This window comes from Nuphar pumila, chromosome 6 (genome assembly GCF_984573655.1).
Source record: "Nuphar pumila chromosome 6, dmNupPumi1.hap1.1, whole genome shotgun sequence".
Lineage (NCBI taxonomy): Eukaryota > Viridiplantae > Streptophyta > Magnoliopsida > Nymphaeales > Nymphaeaceae > Nuphar > Nuphar pumila.
Genome location: NC_143254.1, coordinates 84,198,204 through 84,220,212, shown reverse-complemented (window position 1 = coordinate 84,220,212; position 22,009 = coordinate 84,198,204).

Below are 22,009 nucleotides of genomic sequence, written 5' to 3'. Positions count from 1 at the left end.
AGTGAACTTGAGAGAGAGAGAGAGAGAGAGAGGATGTGTGGGCATTTTCTAAGGTAATCACCATCCCTTCCCCAGTGATATCTCATCAATCTTCGATGTAATTCTTTTCATCTAAGAGAGTTGATTCATAATAGTATATTTTTGTAAGAAAAAAAAAATGAGAGAGACCCATACCAAATACCAAACTGTTTTTATTTGTGTTGTGTCAATGAAGATGACCCTTGAGAAATACCAATCAAATTTTGGTGGCGTGATGCCCATCTGCGCTTGATAGGGAACATATGTGGCATGTTAGCCCACAATTTTTGTTGTGCTGTCCAAGTCCACTCTTGTAAGTGTACAACGCTCTCATAATTGCAATGTTGTCCTCCGTTTTTGACTTGTCAATATTATAAACGTCAAATCTTGCATGCATGTGCAAAGAAAGGCCAATAACTAGAGATGGAAATCGGGTTGGGTACTCAATGAACTTTCAATACTCATTATGATCATGCATAACATTTTACATTTTATTCATCTATATATATTTATGTATAATCACATTAAAAACTCATTTTATTAGTTACAATTTTTCTAATTCATAGTTTAGTTAGATTATGACTTAATTAATTATTTTTAATTCATTTTAAGAAAAAACTCTTTTGAAAAATACATTTTTGAGAAAGACCCTCTTTGAAAACTATGAAAATATTTCGGATCTTCTTTGAAAACTTGTGTTTTGACCTATAGTAGCAATATAAATAATTATTTTTCAGCTGAGAAAAAATGTTTTTACCAACCTTGGATAATGTGCCCCTCTCTCTCTCTTCTTTGCCTCCCCTTCTTCCTTTTTTCCCCTTTTTCGATCGATCGATTGCCTACCTTATTCCTTTCTTGCTTCTTATGCATCTCAATTTGTCTTCGAAACCCCCTCACCGATGGTTTCTCGCATCCTCTCTGCCAGAGAGATAGTTGAAGTTCATTTGGGTACAACAGGTAAAAATCATCTTCTTCTTCCTTGTTTCACTGTAGTTTTTTTTTAGTTTTTGCATATCATAAAGCATAGCATTGCATGTAGTCTTATTTGATCATCATATATTCTGCATATTTAGCGTAGATTAGATTAAATTTAGCATATGAAAATATAAAATGAAAAAAATATATATAATAGTTTAGTCTAGTGTAGTTTCGATGAGTATTCTAGTTTGTATAGTTAGATTTCACTAAATTGAATCTACGTTTTATCAATTTTTGTTCTCAGTTGGTATTTAATCTTTGTGTTTTATTATTTTAATTCAGCCACTGCATTTTGTTTTATTCAGTTGGTTTGGTTTTGCATACAGTGTTTTGAGTTCTTTTTGTTATTAGTGAGTCTTGTTTATTTTGTTCCAGCATTTTTTTTATCACAGCGTATTTGACGTTGTTTGGTACCCATGTTGCATTCGATGTTTACTTGATTAGTTGTTTTGTTTTTTTATTCATATTCGTTGGCTATAGTGATTACATCAGCTTGATTACATATATTTGGTTTTGTCAATTCACGTTTTTCTTAGTTAGGTCAATTAATGTTTTAGTTTTAGCTTTAGCTTTAGCTTTAGCTTTAGTTTTAGTTTTAGTTTTAGTTTTAGTTTTATTAACATATTCAGCAAGTTAACATTAACATTTGTTTTCTTTTTAGTTTTGTTAGTATTAACGCTCTCAGCAGATTAGTGTTAGTCGGTTGTAGCAGACATCCATTACATTAGTTTAATTGCATAAGTTCTTTGTTGCATTAGTTGTAGATTACATAGGTTATCTTATTTCATTCATTAGTTTAGTTTATCCTTTAGTTATTGCATTAGACGATTAGCATTAGTTATTAGTTGTGTTAGTTATTCAACATAAGCCATGTATTGCATTAGACATTCATTCAGCAATAGATGTTAACTTCATTAGCTTTTATTTGTTTTAGTAGTTCATTAGCCGTGATTGTCTTGTTTATTTATTTAATTAGGCATTCAACATTAGCATTTTTTTTTAGTTATTTCGTGATTAGTTAGTTCCTTTCTTTAATAGTTTGTTATGTTATTCTGTCATGTAGTGGTTTGTTAGAAGTTAGTTTAGATCTTGTTTTTACTATTTTTAAGCTTAGATTTGTTTTAGTTTTATTCATGCTGATGCGTTCTGTGTCTTTATTTTATGCAGAGGAATGATCGAATGTCTGAGAGGCCTGTTTTCATACTCTCGAAGAGCTCTCTGAGGTCCCTAAAAAGTCTTCTAAAAAATCCCTTTTAGCTCTCAAAAGAGCTCCTCAGAAAGCCCTGAGAAATTCATTTATCAAACCATACAAAAGTGAACAAAGAGGGAAGCACAAGGATCAAGGGGACCAAAAGACTCAAAGCAATGAAGATTTTTTTCTTATTTTTATATTAGGGTTTATTTTATTTTATTCATTTAATTGGATATTTTATTTTATTTTATTCATTTAATTGGGTTTGTAATAAGGTCATTATATTATTGTTTAAAGTCTTCTGTAGAGGGCTACACTGTCTCTTTATTTACTCAATTAATTGATTTTTCTTTTTGGCAATAAAGAGTAGTTAGTTGTGTGCTTGAATACAAAGTATTTTCCATTCCCTTAGTTCGACCTGAACTCCACCACTAGTGTGAGTCAGTTTTTATTATTTGATGCACGGTTTGCATAAATTTTTTATTGAAAATATCATTTTAAAATGTTTTATTGAAAAATTTGCATCAATGTGCAAAGACCGATGCTTAACTAGGGATGGGCATCAGGTCGAGTACTCGATAATCCATATAGACGAGCCTTGAATAACGTCTTAGCTGAGCCCAGTCCAATCAGTTGTGAGTTCAATATTGTCAGTATCGTTGTGAATCGGTCTAATCAATCATTTCGTATCATAGAAAATTGATATGATGTTGACCTGAACCAACTTATTTTTAAATAAATCTAAAAAAATAGTCAAATTAGTGTTTAAATATTTCTAATATTATTTTAATATTTTGGTGACACGTGTTTTCTTGTAGTTGAAAGTTGGACGATTTTGATTCAGCCCCGAATCAAAATAGCCCAGTTCCTTGAATCGATTTGAGAATGGATTCAGGGACCGGGACAATTATTACAACATTGGTTGAATCAATTTTGAATATAGATAAGGGCTTAGTCAGCCTTCATAACCAACCCATATATTTGAAAATATAACCTGACCCATACGAGGCGTGATCCTGTGTTTTGGACACACTTATAAAGTGTTAGGCCCTTTTAAGAGAGAGGAGGGGGCAGTACACTGGGTGTTTTAGGCCGCCATGTTGACACCTTTGTTTCTCGATGTAAATACCTCTTTGATCCTTCGTAGTGTACATAAATGACCTTTGACCTGAGATCTTCCGTGAACAACAATTGTTACGGGTCCCTCCCCCTCTTACTCTCTTTTTGTAATCTTGCAACTTATGAATATGAGTTACTTTCTCTCTATCTCTCGCTACTGCTCTCTCGGTTGCTCTCTTTAAGTTTTTACGTGCTCTATTGCGATTGTGCACCCTTGCGTGGGGTGTTTGTGTTGCTTTCTCGCCTTGGAAGGCTGACCTAGTCAAAACTACCAGGTGCCGCATAGAGCTTTCAAATAAGCTCGTGACAACTGGTATCAGAGCCTACTCGAGAACTGGGGGAAGGAAAGAGGGGTATTTGCTTAAACCCTCATGAGTTGAGTTCGATAATGGATTCGGATTTGGGAGAACTCCTTGGAAAAGTCCATAAAGGGAAAGAGGGAAAAAAAGAGAAATTTGTCATGGAGTCGACAGAAATGTCTCGCTCTGAAGAAATGGTCGGCCCTATACAGAGACAGGTGACCAAAGTCGAGAAAAGAATGACGGAATTGATAGGTGATGTTCGTGCCTGTGCCACTGCTGTTGAAAGTGCACATGATAACTTTGAAAAGTTAGATGGTGATGTGAGGGCTGAGACCGATGAACTGCGGGCTACGGTCCAAGAATTATCAAATCGGTTGGGTATGCAAGAGGCTGAAATGCGGGAACTTCAGAAACAATATAGTCTTAGAAAGGTTGTTGGGAAACGGGATTGGTGGTGTGCCCAATGCTGGAAATCTTGGAAACAACCCATAAGGAGGAAATGCGATGATGGTTCGTCGTGAATGTTTTAAGTTGAAACCAGTTGAGCCGTTGAAATATAAAGGGGAAAGAGATGTCGGGATCATTGAAAACTGATTGTGGGATATGAAACAATTCTTTGATCAAGCAGAGATTGACATTGATGCTCATTGAATACGTACGACGACTAGATACTTGGTTGAGGTTGCCGCCGTATGGTGGGGAACACAGTACCGAAGCATGGAATGCGGAGGAGTTGTGATTGAATCGTGGAACAACTTCAAAAAAGAAATATGGGTTTATTTTCTTCCACACAATGTTGAAGAACTTGACCGTGACAAGTTGATGGGCCTAAGGCATACAAGAAGCATTCAGGAATATGTGGTGGCATTTTCAGTAGTGTTGCTCGATATAGAAGACGTCAAAAATAGATCGCATTTAGTTCTTTAAAAGAAATCTAAAGTTTTGGGCTCAACAAGAGTTGACTCGGATGAAACCGACGGACCTTGCAAGTGCGATGGCGATAGCTGAACAAATAATTGAGTTCCCTAATCGAGGGAGACCTCAAGCAAGGCCACCCCATAGGGAGGATCAGGGTAATGCTGCAGGAGGCCAAGGGGGAAATCAGTATCGACCCCCCCCCCCCCAGAGAAATCAGCCCCAAGCACAATAAGAGGGACTTTTGGGAAACAGACCGGTACATCCAAACCTTCGGTGTTGGTATTGTAGTGGAAATCACTTTGCGAGAGATTGCCCCAACCAAAATCAAGGAAATGCGGGATGAAGGGCGGCTAATGCTATCGAGACTAAAGAGACCCCCACGGAAAAGGAAGTCAAAATGGGAGCCTTACAAAGGGTAAATGCATTAGAGGGATCCACCTCTGCAATGCTCATGGTTAAGAAAGAATTAATGTACTTGACAATGACTATCAATGGGAGAACTACTAATGCGATGGTTGATACAGGAGCCACACATAATTTCACGACCCAAGAGGAAGCTCAGAGATTGAGCTTGCAATGGGATAAAAAAGCTAGTCGTATAAAGGCTGTGAACTCAGAGCCACAACCCATCTTCGAAGTAGCCTGAAATGTACAAGTTGGGGCTGAACAATGGACTGGTAGAACGGATTTCTCTATTACTCTATTGGATGATTTCAAAGTAATCTTAGGGATGGAGTTCCTACGGACGAGTAAGGTTGTGCCCATGCCCCACTTGGACGTCATCAGCTTTATGAGTGAAGAGTCCCCTTGCATGATCCCTGCCTCGACATCGGGAACGTCGAACGTCCACATGGTCTCTGCATTACAGATAAAACAGGGCCTCCAACAAGGCGATTGAACATTTCTAGTAGCGATGCGAGAAGAAACAGAGAGGAAACACCCTGAAGATATATCGTCTCCTATTGTTACGATATTAAAAGAGTTCCAAGAAATTTTTTCCCAGAAGTTGCCAAGAAAATTGCCACCGCGAAGGGAAGTAGACCATCAGATAAAGTTGGTACCGGGTGCAAGGCCTCCCACAATGGTACCATACAAAATGGCCCCGTCTGAACTGATAAAGCTTACAAGACAGCTGGATGATATGTTGGCTGCTGGTATTATCCAACCATCAAAGTCTCTTTTTGAAGCTCCCGTGCTCTTTCAGACCAAACATGATGGGTCCAAGAGACTGTGTGTGAATTATATGGCACTTAATAAACTGTCTGTCAAGAATAAGTATCCCTTGCCCCTGATTGTTGATCTGTTCGACCAGTTAGGGAAAACTCGAGTTTTCTCAAAATTAGATCTGCGATCATGATATTGACAGGTCAAAGTTACGGAAGGAGACGAGGCCAAGATGACATGTGTTACTCGATATGGTGCTTTTGAATTTTTAGTGATGCCCTTTGGTTTAACGAATGCCCCTGCAACTTTCTCTACACTGATGAACCAGATATTCTATCCATACCTTGACTATTTTGTGGTCGTGTATTTGGATGATATTGTTGTTTATAGTCGAAACATGGAGGAACATGTGTGACATCTGTGCACGGTGTTTCAGATTTTAAAGGACAATGAGTTATATGTCAAAAGAGAGAAGTGTATGTTCAGACAAGAAGAAATCAGTTTTTTGGGTCATGTGGTTGGAAAAAGCTGTCTAAGGATGGATAGTCAGAAGGTAAGAGCTATTTAGGATTGGGATATTCTAACCAAGGTTCCTAAGCTATGGTCCTTTTTGGGCCTAGCAAATTACTACCATTGATTTATTGAGGGATATTCAACCATTGTGGTGCCTCTAACAGAGTTGCTGAGGATGGACAAAAGTTGGGATTGACAAGTGGAATGTCAAAAGGTATTCGAGACTCTTAAAAATGCCATGGCCAAATAACCAGTCTTACAGTTGCCGAACCAAGAAAAGCAGTTTGAAGTATATGCAGATGTGTTGGACTTTTCCATTGGAGGTGTATTGATGCAAGAGGGTCATCCTATCACTTTCGAGAGTCAGAAGTTGAACAACGTTGAACGACGATACATAGTTCACAAAAGAGAAATGACTGCCATCTTGCATTGCTTACACGCGTGGAGGCATTACTTACTGGGGTCGACATTTGTTGTCTACACTGACAATGTTGCCACGAGCTATTTTCAAACACATAAAAAGCTCAGTTCTAAACAAGCTCGGTGGCAAGAGTTCTTAGCTGAATTTGATATGATTCTTGAGTACAAGCCAGGAAGGTCCAATGTAGTGACAGATGCACTGAGCAGGAAGGCCGGATTGGCGGCTTTGAATAAAGATAAAAGTGGGAGTATTGAACCTCAAAGCGACCTTCTCGACAAAATCCGAGAGGGCTTACGAGAAGACCCCATGGCATAGCATCTTTTCTCTCTGGTAAAAGAAAGAAAGACGAGACGATTTTGGGAACAAGAAAAATTGCTGATAACAACTGAGAATCGAGTATATGTACCCTGATGAGGATCCTTGCGTCGGGAAATATTGAAGGAGTGTCACGACTCTCCCCGAGCAGGACATTCAGGGCAAGAAAGGACATTGGTGTTGATGGAGCGAGTTTATTACTGGCTTCAAATGCATGACGACATAGATGGTTATGTAGGTGCTTGCTTGATTTGCCAACAGGATAATGCTATTAATCAGAAGACTGCGGGTCTATTAGAGCCTCTCTCTGTCCCAAGCCAACCTTGGGAGAGCATTTCTATGGATTTTGTCATCAGTCTGCCAAAAGTTGAGGGTAACAGTATCATCTTCGTTATAGTTGATAGATTATCAAAATACGCGACCTTTGCGCCTGGTCTTAACAATTTTTCAGCAAAAGATATGGCACGACTCTTTGTGAAGCATGTCGTGAAATATTGGAGCATTTCAGAGAGCATTATCAGCGATCGGGATGCCCAGTTCACAAGTAAATTTTGGAGAGAAGTCTTTCGGTTACTGGGATCAGAATTATACTTTTCTACCAGTTTCCACCCGCAGACAAACGACCAGACTAAACGTATTAATGGGATGCTGGAAGAATATTTGAGGAACTTTGTAAGTGCAAATCAGAAAAATTGGATGAATTTATTGGATATCGCTCAATTCTGTTACAATCTTCAAAAGAGTGAATCATCAAGACACAATCCATTCAAGATTGTGACAGGACAATAGCCTCAGATACCGCACTCTATCACTGCCCAAGGTCGAGGAAAGGCGCCCTTTGCATATAACTTTGTCAAGAACTAACATGATAAAATGAAATTAGCAAAGACATTTCTACACAAAGCTGCTAAATGAATGAAGAAATGGGTAGATCAAGATGGTCGACATGTCGAGTTCCAAATCAGAGATAAAGTATTGGTCAAACTATACCCTGAGAGAACGGCTATCTTTCAGGGACATCATCGATGACTCATTCAAAAATATGATGGACCATTTTCTGTCATTCAGAGGATTGACAAGTTAACATATAAGTTAGACCTTCCTAATAGTTTTCATGTTCACCCTGTCTTTCATGTGTGTAATCTAAAGCCCTTCAACAAAAATGAAGAGGATTTCAGTCATAGTGTACCTCAGCGGGTTGCCATTCCTTAGCGAGCCCCAACAGCAATCCCAACATCGACCTCTAAGGAAATTAAATTCATCATGGATCACGTCAACAATTATCTAGGAGAAATGAAGAAATATCTTGTGAAATGGAAAGGATTGCCAGAGAGTGAAGCCAATTGGGAGACTCCAAGAAATATTCGTCAGTTTCAGCAAGCTATTAAAGACTACTAACAACAGATTGCGCCAAGGACGGTGCCAGTTTAGGCGGGGGAGAGTGTTTCAGGCTGCCATGTTGACATCTTTGTTTCTCGATGTAAATACCTCTTTGATCCTTCGTAGTGTACATAAATAGCCTTTGGCCTAAGATTCTCCGTGAACAACAATTGTTACGGGTCCATCTCCCCCGTCTTACTCTCTTTTTGTAATTTTGCAACTTATGAATATGAGTTATTTTTTCTCTATCTCTCGATGTTGCTCTCTCGGTTGCTCTCTTTAAGTTTGTGCACACTCTGTTGCGATTGTGCATCCTTGTGTGGGGTGTTTGTATTGCTTTTTCAACTAGAAAGGCTACCTGGTTGGAACTACCAGATGCCGCATGGAGCTTCCAATTAAGCCCATGACACTAGGTCCCCTCTCCTTAATGGGGGCCTCCCCATTTTTATAGGGGGCAGTCAGTACAATGTTAGAGTGCTTATCCAATTAACCTGACCTGTCTGACCAAATGGTTAACCCAACCGACCCATCTGACCAGGCTGACCGATCAATATGTGTTGCGAAGGTAACCTGACCCATTAAGCCATCCGAAAACATGCCTATCAGGTCCAACCCAACCTGATAAGCACAAGGTCTCAAGACAGAGTTAAGTCTTGACCTGTCAGGCCCTCATGTGATAGGGTAGAGTCTAGACAACACTTACAGGTTAGTTTAGCCTAGACGGTTTGACGGGCAGTCTAGGTTCAAATCCCATGAGCATCACTCCTACATAAGCCGAAGCTTATTAGCCACACCCTGGGGTCGAGAGGTAAGCCCTCGGAGTTTTACGCCAACATGAACAAAAATCGTAGTACGGCGGGTTGAGCCAGCACGGTTAGGTCTTTGAGCCTGGGGTGGTTTCTCCGGGTAAAAAAAACAAAAAAAAACTTACAGGTTTTCAGAAAATTATGTGTTCCACATTACAACGTTGTCTTCCATAATATAATTGCTAACAGTAGGCACGTTAGCTTGTGTATATGCACGAGAGATTGAGAGAGACCATTGGCGTAAGTGTGTCCCTAGATTTTGAAGGTAGGCCATCTCACCACAACAAAGCAGTGGATTAGCAACGACCTCATTCTGTCGCTATTCTGTCGCTAATCCGTCGCTAACCGGCTTAGCGACAGATTAGCGACGAAGAGGCGACAGACAGCTTACGTCGCGAATTTTTTGACGCTAACTGGCGACGGAATAATTTTGTCGCCAGTTCTGTCGCTAATTGCGACGGAATAACGAATGACGGATTCCATCGCAAATCCGCCGGTACTAAACGACGACCTCGGTTTGGCGACGAATTTACATCCGTCGCTAAATTATATGTATAGCGATGGATATATCCGTCGCTAATCCGTCGCGAACAAGAAAAAAAAAAAAAAAAACTATTTGAAAATTAAATATCGAGAACGCTACAATTTATATTTCCTGTATAATTTATATTTCATGTAAATAAAAAACAAAGTACACATAAAATTTCATATAAAAGGAATCTACAACAATTAATCGTTCCACTTTAAAATTAACAAGTTTAATCATTTACAATTCAACAATTACAATTTCGAAACAAAAAAAAATAGAACTTCTTCAACACATTAATCTAATCATCGCCAAGATTTTGTGCATCTTCTTGTTCATTGCCTTGATCTGTCCCTTCAGCTCTGCTACGCTGATTATCGCTAGCAACCTACACAAGAAAAGAACAGTCAGTATTGATAAACAAAATATATTGAAATAAATTATACACTATATGTGATTCTATCATGTACTCATATGTGTTCTAAGGCAGTAAAAAACCTTTATATGTGATTCTATCATGCTCATATGTGCTCTAAGGCAGACAAAAAACTCTATATGTGATTCTATCATGAATGATATGTGTTCTAAGGCAGTAAAAAAACTCTATATGTGATTATATCATGCTCATATGTGTTCTAAGGCAGCTAGAAAAACTCTATATGTGATTCTATTATACTCATATATGCTCTAAGGCAAGCAAAAAACTATATATGTGATTCGATCATGCTCATATGTATTATAAGGCAGTCAAAAAATTGAATATATGATTATAGCATGCTCATATGTGTTCTAAGGCAGTCAGAAAAACTCTATATGTGATTCTATCATGCTCATATGTGCTCTAAGGCAGGCAAAGCAAAAAACTTTATATGTGATTCTATCATGAATGATATGTGTTCTAAGGTAGTAAAAAAACTCTATATGTGATTCTAGCATGCTCATATGTGTTTTAAGGCAGTCAAAAAATTGAATGTGTGATTATAACATGCTCATATGTGTTCTAAGGCAGTTAAAAAACCGAATACGTGATTATAGCATGCTCATATGTGTTCTAAGGCAGTCAAAAAAACTTTATATGTGATTCTATCATGCTCATATGTGCTCTAAGGCAGACAAAAAACTTTATATGTGATTATAGCATGCTCATATTTGCTCTAAGGCAGGCAAAAAACTCTATATGTGATTCTACTATGCTCATATGTGCTCTAAGGCAGGCAAAAAGTTATATATGTGATTCGATTATGCTCATATGTGTTCTAAGGCAGTCAAAAAACTGAATATGTGATTATAGCATGCTCATATGTGTTCTAAGGCAGTAAAAAAATTGTATATGTGATTCTATCGTGCTCATATGTGTTCAAAGGCAGTAAAAAAACTGTATATGTGATTCTATCATGCTCATATGTGTTCTACGGCAGTCAAAAAACTGAACATGTGATTATAGCATGCTCATATGTGTTCTAAGGCAGTCAAAAAAACTGAATATGTTAAGGCAATCAAAGTCACATGAAATCTAACGACATGCAATATATTGCATGAAACTTTCATACCTGAGAGAGACTTGCAATGGAAGTTCCTCTGTTCAGCAAAAAACTGTTGAACTCAGCTCGAAGAACGTCAGCGACGGTTTCATGGAAGTAGTCATGCATTGTGTCCTTAACGATCTGGCGTACATCTTGACAGGAAAGAATAGGCTGCTGCTTGGAGCTTATGTCGGCGGAAGAAGTCTGTGAGCCGTAACTGGAAGAAGCAATAACAGGTGAAATGTTCATATTACTCCCAAACCCGAACACACGACACTTTTTGGGTTCACCTGCTGCAGTCACCCATGCTGCAGGATCAAATGATGGATGCTGAGTAGCGTCATCTCCATATCGCTCTACCATCTGTTGCTCATATGCCTCCTACAAAATAATGTTTAAAGTATGCATTAATAATTAATGATAACATTATGATAACTTGTATATTGTAATTATTATTAATAGAATAAATACATACCGTTGTCGTTCTCGCCTTCTCTGATACGAAGTCTCCCGTGGTCTTCCGTTTATGTGTTTCAACAAACACATCCTTATATGGTACAATGCCTCCTTTTTCTGCTTCCTGCAAATTTAAATGATAAAAGATTTAGTTACCCGATTTGCATTGTTTTTGTCACTTACTTACCACGGGTGGCTGAGCACAAGCGGGTTCCGTTGAGAAATCTGCAAAAAACACTGTTTTAAAATAAAGTCACCAAAAAAAAAAAAAAACGAGGCAAATAAAAACATTTGGATAGGCCTTAAGAAGCCCAGTACCCAATGACCTACCGAAACCGCAGGGGGTCGACCCCCTACAGGAACACAGGGAGTCGACCCCCTGCCGGAACAGGCAGGGGGTTGACCCCCTGTGTTTCGGCAGGGGAGTTGACCCCCTGTCGGAACAGCAGGGGGTCGACCCCCTGCCGTAAAAAGCAAGGGGGCCGACCCCCTGCCGGTATTTTAGCTTAATACCTGTCTCCGGGCGGCGGTGAACGGTGGGGCCGGCGAACGGCGGGAGCGGGAGCAGCGAAAGAAGAAAAGGAAAAGAGGTTTGGGATTAGGTTTATGCGACAATTTGCGACGGCTTAGCGACAGATTAATTCCGTTGCTAAGCCGCCGTAAATCAAATTTACGAACATAGCGACGGAATTGTTTTCGTCGCCAATTAGCGACAAAAAATCTTTTGACGCAAACGACGTCGCTAAATGTTGCGTCCGTTACGACAAAATATTCTGTCGCTAATTAGCGACGGATTTTGCGACGGGATATCTTCCGTCGCTATTTTCATAAATTTTATTGATTATAGCGACATATGTTTTTCGCTCGTTAATCCGTCGCTAACTAGCGACGGAAATATTTCGTCGCGAAATTCCGTCGCTAACAACCTATTTTCTTGTAGTGTCTAAGGCACAGTAGTCATGGGCCTCACCCGGGGTTTGCCTAGTTGAGGGTGGGTCCATTAAGTGGCCCAGTTCTCACGAGTGCTCCTCCTCATAAAAAAAAATAGGGTAGAAGAAATCTCTATGAGAGCGTTTGTTTCACCCCATTTCATAGGAAAGAGGAAAGACTCTCAGTTTCATATGAAATGGAGAGCATTTCGTACAGGCGGTGCAACAAACAGCCGTGTGGTAAGCGGGGTCCTGTGTCAAGCTAAAGGCCGCCTAACCCCAGCTTGCCTTTAAAAAAAAAAAAAAAACAGCTGGGCGTGATTCTTCTGGTTAGCCCTGCAGTTTCCAAAAAACAAACCAGCCATTTCCTATGAAAACCGCATCTCATGCCCACCTCCGCCCGAAAAGCGCTTTCCAACGGTGGAGTGTGCTTTCGTGTAACAAAAGCGCCCTATGGAGCCCTGTGGCCAGCAGTAGTACGACTGGAGTCCTACTTCGCATCAAGATGGGCACCTTGGTACGTAGGAAAAACATGGCAGAAAGTTTTTCTCCGTTGGTACTAGTTACGTGATTTTGTTGCCTTGTACTCAAAACATGGAAACCATTTTCCAACGAACTTCTTGCCGAATTCATTCAATTTCCCGCATTTCATAATGAATTTTCATGTCCTAGGAGAATAGTTTCCAGTACCATTTTGTCCATATTCTAGGGGCCAACTTCCCACTTCCCAACTGCCCTATAATTGTGAGAGTGAAGGCCAAGGGGAAAACCTTCATGTCCAAGGCACCTTATCCGACTGGCCTTTTACGACTCTTCCGATCGTCGACCTATACTTGGTCTGCTCCATGATTGTGATGATGAAAGACACTCGGTACTTCGTGATGTAAAACCTGCCCTTTACTTGGTCTGCTCCATGATTTTTTTTTTTCCAACTACTTTGGAATTTCACCGACAGCGTGGCGTCATCGTGACGCAAAGATGACACAATTCTCTTGTCAATTCTTGTGGTGGTGCATCTTATTTTTTAAAGATAGCTACCAGAAGCTTCTTAGAACCTTCAAAGTCTACGTTCCATAACTTTGAGAACGTGGAACTAGACACCTCTTTCATGCTCCCAAAGCTTTACAAGTAAATCGGTCAAAAAAAAAAGGAAAGCTTACATTTCTTGATGTGAAAATGAACTTTTTTTTATATTGAAAATGTATTTTGATGTCATTAAATATACAATTTACTATGTAGTCTATATATTCAATGATATTTTTTTGACAAAAGAACATACAATTCATTTTAAGTAAGAACATAGTTTTCCAACTATACCTTTATGTCACCAATGGGGGCTCTGCTTGTTTGGCAGGAGCTATCAGTGCACGTCACATTGGGTTGGGACGTTGCAAGTTCAAAACCCAGTGGTACATTGTATAATTGGTGTTGGTCTGCCTAACCCCAGCTTGCCTTAAAAAAAAAAAAGAAAACTCTACATTTATGTCATTTTCTACTTGTTTCTATTGTTTTGTTTTCACTCACTTCGTAAATGCGACATTTTCTCTTCGTACTTCATGCATTCCTTCTCGCACCCACTTACATTGGTAACTGTGGTCAAAACCAAAAGAAGAGAAAAGAAAAACAATGGAGATTGCATTCTATATAATTTAATACTTTTGCTTCATATATATATATATATATATATATATATATATATATATATATAGAGAGAGAGAGAGAGAGAGAGAGAGTTTTCTAGGGCTTATTTGGAATCATCTTAGGTGAGGTCCCAGACGAGACCATACACGGGATTTTGATGTAATAGGCATAGCTAGTGACAAACGTTAAAAACGGCAAAATCTCGTTTTTCAAAAAACTCATGAGAATTTGAAAAATTTTCATAAATCTTACATTTTCTTTGGTGAAATCTCTGTAATAAAAAAATAAATTAAAAAATATAAAACATATTTTTATAAGAAAATATTAAAAAATTTATTTAAAAATTAAAAATACACGGTTTTCACTATAAATAGCTGTTTAAAACGTAAATATCATGTTTAAATCGCGGTATTTATGCTTTTTAATAAATCTCACAATATATTGAAAATCTTGCGAGAAAGTGTCGTTTTAAACTTTCAGGCAATTTCTCGCGATATTATCATGAGATTTTCATAAATCTCACGATATTTGTCACTATGGTAGTACGAGTCAAAAGAAAAGCCAGATTTAAATATCTTATGTCTTTAGAGGCTATTAACTAAAGGGTAATACAGATTTAAGGACACTCAGAAGAATGCGGTGCTATTCTTCTTTCTTCATCAACCTCTTCAATTTTTTTTATTTGGATCAATTGTGGTCGTTAAGTGACCGATAGATAAAAGATAAAATAATGTTATTATGTTAATGAAAACAACTGCCAATAGAGAATTTCAAGAAACTTCAAGAGAGAGCAAAGTAGCCAATGGAATTTGTACCATAATTACAATAATAATATGAACACTTCAATCCTATAATCAAGAAAACCATGTGGTGCTGATTGAAATGATGAACTCAAAATGTTGATTGTTGGCATGCGGGATATGGCTGTCAATGGGTCAGATTTGACCCGAACCCAAGGTTTGGTGATAAAAAAAGAGGTCCGATGCGAAACCCGGTCCCATTAGTATAGGGAACCGGTTATGGTTTGTGAAATTTCATACCAGACTGGGTTCCAACCAAAGTTCCAATTAAGATGTGATTTTTCATTATAAAAAAAAGATAAAACGTATTATTTTACCAGGTACGGACCACATCTGGTTCATGTAATCCATATAGGACCCAGGTATGGTTTTTCATATGACAGACCAAATTGAACTCAGGTCCAGATCTGAAAGTCAGATCTGGGTTCAGACTTATACCTGGGTCAGAACCAGATCCAATAGGTATCTAATGTAAGATGAGTCAAAAGGCTAAGTTGAAGTATCCCTATGCTTATTATGTGTCATAGTCCCAAGGTTAGTTTAGAACTTGATCAAGTTTTTTTTTCTGTTTTGAGTAAATCTGTGTTCTTAAAGGTTTCTTAATTTGAGTAATTTATTTATTTATTTTTTATGGAAGAAGAAATATATTGATAATAATGTAGATTCGAAAGATACATCAAAGATGCAATGAGGGACAGTGGAGCGATGAGATATCACTACCCCCTTCCATAGTGACAAAAGTTAAAAACGGCAAAATTAATCTCGGGAGTCAAAAACTCAGGAGACTTTGAAATTTTTCATAAATCTTGCATTTTTTGGCAAAATCTTGGCAATAAAAAATCAATTAAAAATAAAAAAAATATTTTTTATAAGAAAATATAAATAAAACACATTTAAAAGTAAAAATCTCGGGGGGTTTCACGATAAATATCTGCTAAAACCTTAAATATCGTGATATTCATTTGTCACGGTTTGAAAATCTTGGGAGAAATTGCCATTTTAAACTTTCAGGCAATTTCTCGCGATATTTGTCACAGAACCCCCCTGCCTATCAAAGCATCGAATTGTAATAAAAGGATGGAAGAAGAACAGTTTAAGAATTACATCAATGAAGAGAAAAACAGCCCTGCGTTTCCTAGGAATTAGAGTGCATTTATTTTTTATATTGTTTAGTTATTTTATTTGTTAAGTAGGTTTCCTAGTTATTTCTTATCTATCTAAAAAAAGTACACCAGTTTTCTGTGATGGGTAGGGATGGCAATCGACCAGGGCGGGGGACAGGGTCTCCACCCCCGCCCCGTCTCAAGATTAGAACCTCCATCCCCGTCTCCATCCCCACACGTGGATGGATTTTAACCTCCGCCTTCATCCCCGTTTCAAACGGCCTCCATCCCCGGTTCAAACGGGGATGAGGCGGGGTGGGGCCCATTTCCCTGTAGTCTATTGCCATCCTGTAGAAGGACTGGGGATGGGGCGGGGCGGGGATCATGCATGGCGGGGAAAAGTGTAAGTCCATCCCCCGAACAGGAATGGGTTTTAACCTTCGTCCCCACCTCCATCCCCGTTTCATACCCTTCATCCCCGGTCCAAACGGGGCGGGGCCTCACTTTCCCTCGGTCCACTGCCATCCCTAGTGATGGGAAGAATTGAATGAATTTACATTTTGTCAAATTGTGGCCATATATGTGAACTTCTGAAGACATTCCACAATGTTGTCGGTATCGGTGCATATCGGCCTATGTGACAAATATCGTGGGATTTATAAAAATCTTGTTCTAATATCGTGAGAAATTGCTTGAAAGTTTAAAACGGCAATTTCTCGCGAGATTTTTAAACCGTGACAAATATCATGATATTTACGGTTTTAGCAGATATTTATTGTGAAAACCCTGATATTTTTATTTTTAAATGTGTTTTATTTATATTTTCTTATAAAAAATATTTTTTATTGCCGAGATTTTGCCAACAAATGTGAGAATTATGAAAAATTTCAAAATCTCCTGAGTTTTTGACTCTGGAGATTTTGCCGTTTTTAATTTTTGTCACTATGGTATCGGCCTGAATATCTTATTGGCACAAAACCGGTACGCTTCACCCTTAATGGGCTAATTTTTAATAAATATAAAATCTACTTATTTTTTTTAATATTATTTTAAAATTATTTTAATGGCTTTAACATGTGTTACGTCCTGATTGACATGTAATGTTTTTTAATTATCCTTTGGCCGATTAAGAACAATTCACTTGAGTATGGCTATGAGCGGAATCACCTGAATCGTTGGCCAAATGAGATACAGGGCCGATACCGATACCGATACCAACACTGGTGTAAAGTAGAAATATGGGTACCTACTCTCTCTTTCTAGTCCTAACAAAATGTGAGGGGCATGGTGATACGTATGTCACCAAGTCAGGCTTTGGTCAGACGGTCAATTCCTACAATCAGGTACCAATTTGCCAGCTCTTGTCAAGACTCCTCTATGCAAACATCCAGATCTGGTTTCAGTTTTCGAATTTGAATCCGAAATACATTAAAAAAATGTACGATCTAAAAAAAAAGGTTAGCTGGATCATGGTCTATTAAAGCCCTTTCCTATACAAGTCCAAATCCGAACTCACATCAAACTGTACTGCATCCAATTGGATCAGAAGTGTGCATTCAAGCCAAAATGAGCTGTTTTTGCGTGTCAGGAGTACCATCATACCTACTTTGAAAACAACGTGAATTTGATGGGATATTTTCAGTCTGATCCTTTTACCCAAAATATATTAAAATATTATGTTTTTAGCGTGATTTTAACTGATTATCCACTTGATAAAAATCAATTTTTGAAGTATTTTATGTTATGTTGATTTTTATGTGTACGATATTTTTCTTAGATGTTCCCAAAAAAAAATCTCTCGCTCGAACCCAATTGGGGATAACCTCTAGTTTAACATAAAAAAAAATAAATCAGTATTAGTGATAATAGTAGTATCAGTATCAGACTGGCTTTGTGTCATAGTGCTACAAGGTTATGATACTTTGGAAATTGTACTGAGAACTGAAAATAAGGAATTTCAAATTTTAATAAATCGTCACAGACAACATTCTTTTTTTTTTTTTTTATGAATTTATGACCCGAAGAAACCACACCCAGCACGAAGACCTGGTCACACTGGACCTGCATGACAGCATCGTAAAACTCCAAAGCTAGGACCCCTACCCCCAGGGTCTATGCTATGCATTGGCTTGGGCAGAGGGGTGACACCCATGGGAATCGAACATTGACCCACACCCCCACTATGCCGACCCACCTTAGGACCACTGACAACATGCTTTTAATTGGACATTAATGAACTTTTGATGCTAGCATATTGGCTATTAATAGGAGGCTGGATTGCAACTAGACAGCACGGAACCATTTAGCTCCAGCTCAACCTGATAGCCAGGCCAGTGCTTGCTTCCACCAGAAACCTAAATTATAACCCCATTACTAAGTTACTTGGATACTATCTACAAATTTTTTGTATTGTTTTTTTTATGAAAATCTACAATTTTTTAGTTAAATACTAAGCGAGGCCTTAACTCGATCACTAAATCAGCTCTACCAACCATATCATTCCAAGAGTCAATGGATCAACATGAACGTCCCTTTGTTTAATATCTGCCAATTTCAAGTTGGTTCAACTACAGTCTACGATTACATAACATCATTAGATTGAGAAGAAGACAATAATATCACATAAATATTGCCAATATTCTAAAACTGGGCCATAAGATGTGCATATACGTCAAAGAAAGAAGGTGCCGCTCTTAACATATTATTGGATCTTCTTTTCAAAAACTTATAAAATTAAAAAAAAATTATGCATATATTTTTTTTTATCAAAAGTAGGCATAAGAATATTGTGGTTTCCCCTAAATTCCAGGTACTATAAGATCTTGTTGATTAAAGTGTGTGTTTGGCTCATTTCCCTTGTTGCCTAGCTGGTTCGCTTTTTCTTTCTAGAATCAATGTTTAAAAATAATTGCCTTACTTTTTAAATTAGTAAACGCGTTACCCTACAGTTTGATCAAAACTAGTTTTTTTTTATTCTTTTATTATTATCCATGGCACCTTACGTTAAAATTTATGATCAAAACTATTGTATGGATTAATTAATTGTCCTGTACACCTAACTGCATCAATACATTATAGTATTTTGCCAGCAAACATGAAAAGTTTTGAAAAAAAAAACAGAAAAAGAATGATGATGCTCAAAATATTTATTCCTTATTTCTTATTATTTTTAGTTTTTGAGACTATTCCATTATTTTTTTTTTTAAATTTTTGACTTGATCAAGACTTACCAAGTCAATCACATAGGGCTCTACCATCCTGGCTAAGGTTAACCATGGTTTGTCATATGAGGTAGTTGGAAACCCTTGGGAGAGGGGTGGGGGGAGGAGGGTTCCTTTGCCGCAAGGTCGAAGCTGAGTATCCTTCCCTGTGGCCAAAGGAGGACCTTAAGGGTTTTACCAACCGGAGGCCGAACATTAATGTGAAGACATCACAAAAAAAAAAAAAGAAGAGAGAATCACATTGTTTCTGACATGAATTTAAAGATCGATGTTCTCTTTGAGATCTATTGAGCAAGTGCTAAAATAAGTCAAAGGAGTGGCTTGGACTGGGACTGAGTGCTAAACTGAGTCAATCACCTCTCGGTCAAAGGTCAAGTTGGTTGCACTAAACTGAGTCAATCCCTAACATCGACCTTGGATCAGGCGCCATCACATGGCTCATTTTGAAGTGTGCCGCTGCACCTGATGCCCTCCATCTTTGGCTGACAGTGTCAGTTGTGGGACCCAAAAATCAGATGGAGGGCAGCCAGGTGCAGCGGCACACTCAAAGTGTGCCATGTGATGGCACCTGATCCTGGCTCCCTAACATCATACTCCATCGTTGTACCTACCCTGAGATCTCATTGTTGCAAGTTGTTTTAATCAAATTTGACACCGTATCGAATCGATAAGAATCGATCCTTGAATCATATTCTTATAACAAAATATGATTTCTGACCCTCTACTCCGATACGATGCCTATTGTTAATTGTTTTTACAGCTGTTGATTTTGAAATTGTTGTAAAACTCTATATACAGTTTGGATCCCGCACTTCAAATGCCAATCTTCACTGAACAACCCATGTCTAGGGGTGGCAAAATCTGACACCTGCCAACCCGCTTCTTAACCGGGTTCGAGTTTTGGCTTAAACAGATTCGTGTCGTAAACGGGTTGACCCCCTAACCCGTTTATTAAATGAGTCGGGTTCGTGTTAGGGGTATGCCAACCCACCAACCCGGCTGACCTGTTTAATAAACAGGTTAGGCGGGTGGGTCAACCCATTTACCTGACTCCGACCCGCCTGCCAACCCTTTTACCCGTTTACTCAAACCCGACCCACCAACCTGCCCGTTTACCCGAACCCGACCCATTTATTAAACGGGTTAACCATGTCCGTGTCAGGTTACCCGTTTAATAAACGGGTCGGATTCCCGCCAACCCGACACGATTGCCACCCCTAAGATTCACATCTATAGCATCAGATTTGATCAAAACAGCCTGCAACAATTAAGTTGCAGAGCAGGTATGAAAACATGCATCCGACAGGCTTAGGGATGACTGGATCTCACCGTACCAACACCAACAAATCAGCTCTAAATAAGAAAAAAGGAAAATGATAATTTGCTTGCTTTTAAAATAAAAACTATTGGGGTGCAGAGAGAATGTCATTGTCAACATTAATTATGTGATGACAAAACATTATGGTGCATGAAAATCATTTGCTGAACGAATAAGCAAGTACATACATTCGGTAGCACCATTATGGGAATATAACTTTTTCTTGTTAACATATGAGGCATAATAGAGTTTGTTAAGCAAGGCGTTCTAAAATGGATCTCATCCTTTTGTGATATCTACATTCCATGTGCTGCACAAAGCCAACAAGAGTATGTGAGAGCAAGTGCTCACATTAATAGGACATGCACATGCTTGTGCCTGCCTTTGCATGGAATTGACAAAGACAGGGTGAGTGAGCCAACCTAACGAAAACCACATCCATATGAGAAAGCAACAATGGGCCTGAAAATACGGTAACAACAGACCCGAATCCCACCAACAATGACCCAAATTCAACTTGAATACTTTTTAAACTACATATAAAACAAAAAACACGACAACAGGTTAGATCTTTAGTCGAATCCATACCGGGTACGGACTACCATGACCAGATCCAGGTCCACATGGGGTTCACGTTGTAGCCTACGGCGCATGCTGGATGCGAAGCTAACATGGATCGACCTGGTAATATCATGTCAGTCTTTGTATCCGAACCTGTCATGATGATAGCCCATGGGTGCTCTGATGGGCACACGGGACACCATGCATGTTTCCGAACCCTAAGTGGCTGAGGGAAGATTTTTTTTTGTTTTTAAAGGCAAGCTGGGGTTAGGCAGACCCTGCCAGCTATACAACTATACCATTGGGTTTTGAACCTGCAACGTCCCAACACAAGGTGACGTGCACAAGCTGCTCCTACCAGACAAGCGGAGGCCCCGGTTGGTGGCTGACGGAAGATTAGCTGCAATGTGATTGCACGCTTTGGTGTGAGGCTGCACCTGATCTCCCTCCATCTGCTGTTGGACCCCACAGTTGACAGGCTGTATCCCAAAGATAGAAGGTGATCAAGTGCAGCAGCACACTGAAAGTGTGCAATCTCTAAATGGCTTCCCCTAAAGCATTCATGAACTTAGCCATGACTCAGGCATGCCAAAGGTGTAGTAAGCTACACAGAGAATGCGACTAGGGCTTGTTCTCTGTGTCTGGATTCAGAGAATTCAGTGACATTGAAATGCATTTTCATTAAGGGCCCGGTTGATTGCCAAGGATTTGGGGACCGAGGGGTCAGACTTAAGATCCTTATTTGGTTTTGCAAAATGAGGATCTCGGATCCTCAGTTCTGAGATCCTTAAAAAGGCCCCTAAAT